The sequence below is a fragment of the Myotis brandtii genome, unplaced genomic scaffold (assembly GCF_000412655.1).
Source record: "Myotis brandtii unplaced genomic scaffold, ASM41265v1 scaffold300, whole genome shotgun sequence".
Lineage (NCBI taxonomy): Eukaryota > Metazoa > Chordata > Mammalia > Chiroptera > Vespertilionidae > Myotis > Myotis brandtii.
In genome coordinates this window covers 341,042-347,642 of record NW_005361459.1, presented here as the reverse complement: position 1 = coordinate 347,642, position 6,601 = coordinate 341,042, and positions in this window count along the sequence as shown.

The window sequence follows — 6,601 nt, the reverse complement described above, 5'->3', positions numbered from 1 at the left end:
ATAGCCTGTTAAGCACAAGATATATAGCTCTGTGTTTTTGCCCTTAAGATAGTATAACTGACTCATAATACCAAGATATTCTGCAGAACTATGTGAGCAAGAAAGACTGTTACCAGAAAGGAACCAGGACCAGGCTGAAGTGGGTCTGTCACTGCACAGTCTGGAATGTATGGGTTCTTGACTTCATGCAGGAAACATTTCATGACACCAGTCCAGGTGATTTTGAGAGTACTTTCATTAAAGCTAGAGACAATGAAGTAAAGGAAGGGCTTAAAATAGAAGAGGCAAGGTCATAGCAACAGGAGTGAGTCAGAGCAGAGCTGCCTTGGCCCTTTGGAAAGAAAGTCCCAGAGGCAGAAGTGAGACAGCTGGGCTGCATAGACTCAGGAAACAAATTACAGAGGCAAAAGGAGGGCCCTTGGAGACAGGCTCGAGGGTTCGCCTGGGATGAGCTGCCCCTGCCCGCTGCTCCCCTGATTGCAAGTTCCCTTTATAGCTTAGGAGAAAAAAAGCAAAGATACCCACCTAAGGAAAGAAGGGAGGGGAAGGCCCCGGTCATGCTCAAGAGAGAGCAAGCACTGGTCCTTTCTCTTAAGGTTTTTTTTATCTGTTTTCTAAAGGCAGGAATTTTAGGGGAAGTTTCAGGGGAGGATCTCAATAGAATATTCATCAGTTTTCCAGGTATGTCCTTTAATATGCTGATTCATCAAAATGAGCATATACAAGGGTCCTGGTCAGTTTCACCTTGAAAGAATGTCACTGAAGAGGGACCAGGACTGAGGAGGGTCTGTCCCAGCATGGTCTGGAATGTGTAAACTATTTGCTCCTAAGTGTACTTGGTTAGGGAAGATGAGACCTTGCAATTTATTATCTGGCTGTGAATTGCTATCTGTTTCAGTTTCCCCATTCCATCTGACAAGGAATTTTCCTAGCTTCTTACTAACCTGCCCCAAGACCACCTGGTCACAGCCACAAAGACTCCAGGCAGGGTGCTACCAAGAGCTAAATAAATCAGATGAAGAAAAAAATCACTGAAGCTTGCACAAGCACTGACCAATCAACATAGCCCATGACCCTAAACCCCTTAAATTGTGATTGCTCTTTTTTTTTTTTTGCCTTTAAAACTACCTGATTGTAATCCACTGGGGAATTCGGGGTGTTATGGGGTTTAAGCATAGCTTCCTATTCTTGCTTGGTACCTTGCAATAAAGTGAACCCAATTCCTACACTGTAATTCTCGGTGTTCAGGGTTTGGCTCTCTGCGGGCAGGACAGATGAAGTCTCTTTCATTTTGGTTACATATTGTTGAGAAAATTGGAGCACTATGTTAGCACCAAGACAAAAAAAATGCCACTCGATATGTAGGAGATACTGAAAAATGAATCCTTTTTTACATTTACATTTTAATTTTTAAAATATATTTTTTGTTGTTGATATTATTACAGATATCTCCCATTCCCCCTCCCTCGCCTTTACCTCTCTCCTTCCAGCTCCTATCCACCTTCTAATTTTTATTTTTAATTGTGGTAAAATACACATAAAATTTTTTTCTCAAGCATACAGTTTGGTGGCATCAAATACATTCACATTGTTGTGCAACCATCACCATCATCCATCTCCAGAATTCTTTTCATCTTGCAAAATTGAAACTCTGTACCATTAAACACTAACTTCCCATTCCTCCTTCCCCCAGCCCTTGTCAACCACCATTCATTCTGTCTCTATGAATTTGACTACTCCAGTTACCTTATGTACGTGAAATTATACAGTATTTGTTTTTTCATAACTGGCTTATTTCACTTACCATAATATCTTCAAGACACATCCATGTTGTAGCAGGTGTCAGAATTTCAATTCTTTTAAGGCTGACTAATATTCCATTGTATGTATTGTTAAAGAAAAAACCACAGGCCAAAAATGGTGTCACTTGTGTGAAAGCACATGATACCAAACCTAGATTTAATACCTGATCTAACTGTTATAGATGAGAAAGACTTGTCCACCTGGAGCCAGAAGAGCCAAACACTAAACACTGAGAATTTCAGAAGAGAAAGATTGGCTATCTATATATATAAAAGCCAAGCAACCAGAACGACTGGAACAACTGGAATGACCTATGATGCTCACTGCAGCTGGCCAACCAGCCTGATGGGGGCAGGGCTGGCCAGCCAACCTCCCACAGCCCCTCCCCTCAGTCAGCCCTGCCCCCGATCAGCCCCACCACCCCGATCGGGGGTGGGGCTGGAGGCCAACCTCCCACGGCCCCTGCCTCTGGCTGGCTGGCCGGCCCGATCAGCCCTGATTGGGGCAGGCTGGCCGGACCCCAGCCATAAACGAATTCGTGCACTGGGCCTCTAGTCTATATATATAAAAACCTAAGCAATCACTTGACCATTCCACCGGTAGCTATGACACGCACTGACCACCAGGGGCAGATGCTCAAGGCACAGGCATAAAAACATGGAAAAGACTGATGAATCTCAGAGGGAAGGGGGGAGGGGGAGGGTGGGAAGAGATTAACCAAAGATCTTATATGCATACTCGAGGCCTGGCTCATGAATTCATGCACCGGTGGGGTCTCTTGGCCTGGCCTGTGGGGATCAGGCCAAATTTGTGCACTGGGCCTCCAACATCCCCCGAGGGGTCCTGATTGCAAGAGGGCGCATGCCATGCCGAGGGACCTCCCCCCCCAGTGCACGAATCTGTGCACTGGGCCTCTAGTATTATTATAAACTAGAGGCCCGGTGCACAAAAATTTGTGCCCTTGGGGGGGGGGGAGGGGGGCCCTCAGCCCGGCCCGCGCCCATTTGCAGTCCAGGACCCCTTGGGGGATGTCCACCTGTTGACTTAGGCCCACTCCCCAGGGGATCAGGCCTAAGCTTGCAGTCAGACATCCTTCTGGCAGCCAGGGAGCCCTCGGGGGATGTCTGACTAAAGGCTTAGGCCCCCAAGGGATCAGGTCTAAACCGTTAGTTGGACATTCTTAGTGCTGCTACAGAGGTGGGAGAGGCTCCTGCCCCCACCTCTGCGCTGGCCAGCCATGAGCCAGCTTCTGGCTGAGTGGCACTCCCCATATGGAAGTGCACTGACCACCAGGGGGCAGCTCCTGCATTGAGTGTCTGCCCCCTGGTGGCCAGTGCGCATCATAGCAACCGGCCATTCTGCCGTTCAGTCAATTTGCATATTAGCCTTTTATTATTATTATTATGGCACTATCCAGAGAACTGGAGAAAGGGAAGCTAATGCTCAAAAGCCCAAACTCCCCAATCCAGGGTTCAGGCTGGGTTTTTAAGGGTATGGGGAAGGGCTGGTGGGGCAAGTTTTAATTGGAGGACCTTGGAGCTTGGCCATTGATGGTAAAAGGGTGTCAACACCAGATCTTCCTGGACAAGGGAACCTTTGCTTCTGAAAGGGTTCCAGTGTTCAAGTTCTGGTTATAGCCCCATCCTTTGTTTCTAGGTGCAGCTTAAGGTCAAAGTTCTCTCTTCTGCCTATGCTTTGGCTGCACAACTTGCGTTTTTGGTCTGTTGTCTCCAAAAAGCAACTCAGTATCTGATTAAACCAGATAGGACCATTTTGAACTGGTTCTGCAGTTATAATTACTGTTTCAACCTCCCTCGGAAACAATCTTAATCAACCAGTCTGGAATTTTCATAAGTCAACACCAATGAGGTAGTCCTTCTTATGGGTCCTCTCCATTCCCCATACATAGAAAAGGCAGTCTTCATGATAAAAAAAACAAAAACAAAAAAAACCCACAAAACAAAACAAAACAACAACAAAAAAACCTTTGCCATTCCTTTCTCCCCCAAAAGAAGGTGTCCTGCTCTAAATATAAGCCTTTATTTTCTTTTGTTAATAGCTCCCTTGCCTCACCTTTCTTCTTATAAAAACCTCTCATTTTTGTATAACCCCTTAGAGCACCATTCTAGTTTCTAGATGGGATGCTACCCGATTCATGAATTGCTTAATAAAGCCAACTAGATCTTCAAATTTACTCAGTTGAATTTTGTTCTTTATGAAGATACTAGAGGCCCAATGCACTAAATTCGTGCAAGAGTAGACCTTCCTTCCCCCAGCTGCTGGCACCAGTTTCCCTCCAGCCCATGGCAGGCACCCAAGACCCGGGCTTCCCTTGCAGCCCCGGCTTTATCCAGAAGGTCGTCTGGAAGGACATCCAGTCTAAGTAGCATATTATGCTTTTATTATTATAGACACACTTTTTTTTAATCCACTCATGGGTTAATGTACACTTAGGATTATTTTCACCTTTTGGCTATTGTGAATAATATTGTTATGAACATCAGTGTACAAATATTTCTTTGAAACTTTGTTTTAAATTATTTTTGGAGTGTAAATGAGAAACTAATTATTTTGATGTTTCCTTTCTAGGGGTTATTTGGAAAGAGGTAGTGAGTTCTCTCGGAAGCTCTCTTAATGCATTGTTTCCTTGAAAAATGTATGAATATGTGGTGGCCGTTCAAAAGTAGGCTGGGTGCCGGTGTGGCTCAGAGGTTGAGTGTTGACCTATGAACCAGGAGGTCTAGGTTTGATTCCCTGTCAGGGCACATGTCCGGGTTTAGGGCTTGGTCCCCAGTAGGGGACATGCAGGAGGCAGTGTATCAATGATGCTCTCTCATCACTGATGTTTCCCTCTAAAATCAATAAAAAATAAAAATAAATTTTAAAAAGTAGGCTGGGCATGCCAAGTCAAGAATTCCTGTTCAGAAGCTGACCTGTTTCTGCTTTGAAAACATAATTAATACCCACTAGACATCTAAATCTAAGAGGCAAATACTATTACTATATGAATCTGTGTGTATCTATCTGAATATGCATGTTTTAATTTTATTTAAATGCCAAACGAAGGTCTAGGGCAGATTTAGAAGAGAAATGGAGAGCTGCTGAGACCTTCAAGAGTAGCGGTTGCTGGTGAAACAACCTGAACTGTGGAGGGGCAATCCTGCCAGCACATTACTCCTGCAGCAATCTGCTGCTGGAACTGAAAATGGCTCCCCCAGCATAGCTTCCTGTGTACACTCATTCATTTCAGAAGGGATTTATTTGTAAGCGTGTTGATTTCAGGGACTGCGCTTTGCAAAGGAACCCTGTCAATTGTAGTATTTTATAATGTTTCATTTAAGAATACTTTCTACTCTTCTGTTTGTTTTCTACACAACCTGGCCCTGTATCATAAAATGCCATTTACCCAGGATTTACAGAGGCAAGCATTCTCTGGCTTGCCCTCCCCCAGCCTAAGGAGCTCACAAATCACTGATAGTGTGGGGGTGGAGAGGCCGCTTATAGAAGGGAAACAGTGCCCAGGAAAGCCAGGGCTCAACTCCCTCTGCACAAAGAAGGCAAATCTCTTCCGTGAAAGCTCGGCAATCCCAGTCTGGATTCAGGCCATTTAAACCCAAATTCGAAATCCAGCAAAGTGAAAACTGCCTGTCTTACTGAGGAACAAAAGTAAATGTGCCCGCACTGAACTGCTTTCTTGGAATTTTCTTTGCTCATTCTAGTCTCTTGTTAGCTGGACTACTGGTCCCCACTGAGCCCCTAGACTGCAGGAAGACAGGGGTCTGAGGTTCCCACCTAGGCAGCTGGCTTCTCATGTGGGCAAGGGAAAGCCAGGGATGAAACGGGGAAGAGTGGGATACAAACAGGAGAATGACAAAGCTGAGAAAGCACAAGGCTCTGTGGGTCCCAGGAACCGCCCCCCTCCCCTCCACTCCCAGTCATATTATAAGGCTGAGAACTCCCTAGTCCCAATCCTCTGACCATTTGACTCCTTTTCTTAAATGTTAGGATTGGTAGCTTTCCAATCTTTCTAGCTGGAGAGCACTGAGAAGAGTAATATAGGAAATAATGATGGGTTCCCAGTCTCTTGCAATTCCTCATTCATTGGCTAAGTGTCGGTTGCCTAGGAAACTGCCTGCATCTTGAAACTGCAGGGTTGGCTGTTAGGCTAGGGGACTGTGAGTTGTGTATTAAGTGGTGAATGCCGGCAGGCAGTGGGAAAATCTGAAAGCTCGATGTTTTATAATTTCAATAAGTGTGTAAAAAGATATACCTTGCTTTAAGAAAACAATGCTTTAAAATTTTACTATGAAATCAGCCATGTATTGCCTCCTTTTTATCAAACTTCTTCAAGTAATTAAAACAAAGACTTTATGTGTAATAAAGACATGCAAAATTACTTGAGAATCTGCCATTGAATGCACTCTGAAAATTGTGAGAGCTTAGGGGATATCTTACTTCAGCCACACCATATGCATAAACAAATGTTGAAGTTTATTTTACACTGAGTTATTTCTACAACTGTCTCAGGAAGGGAAAATTCAGGAATGTTAGCACGTCATTAAAACTGACCCTGTGTAAGTGATGATGAGCTATATGGTCCTGACATCTTCATATCTGATATACACTGACCTAGAAGAGGGAAATTGTGTGTAATAAACAGACAAAAAGAAATGCAGGGGGACCCAGTTGAGAACAATTTTTTTTTTTTTTTTTTTTTGCTTTGAAAACCCCTTCGGACACAAAATCAGTTCCTTGTGGGAAAAAAAAAGTGTGCAGCATAATAATTAAAAATTGGGGG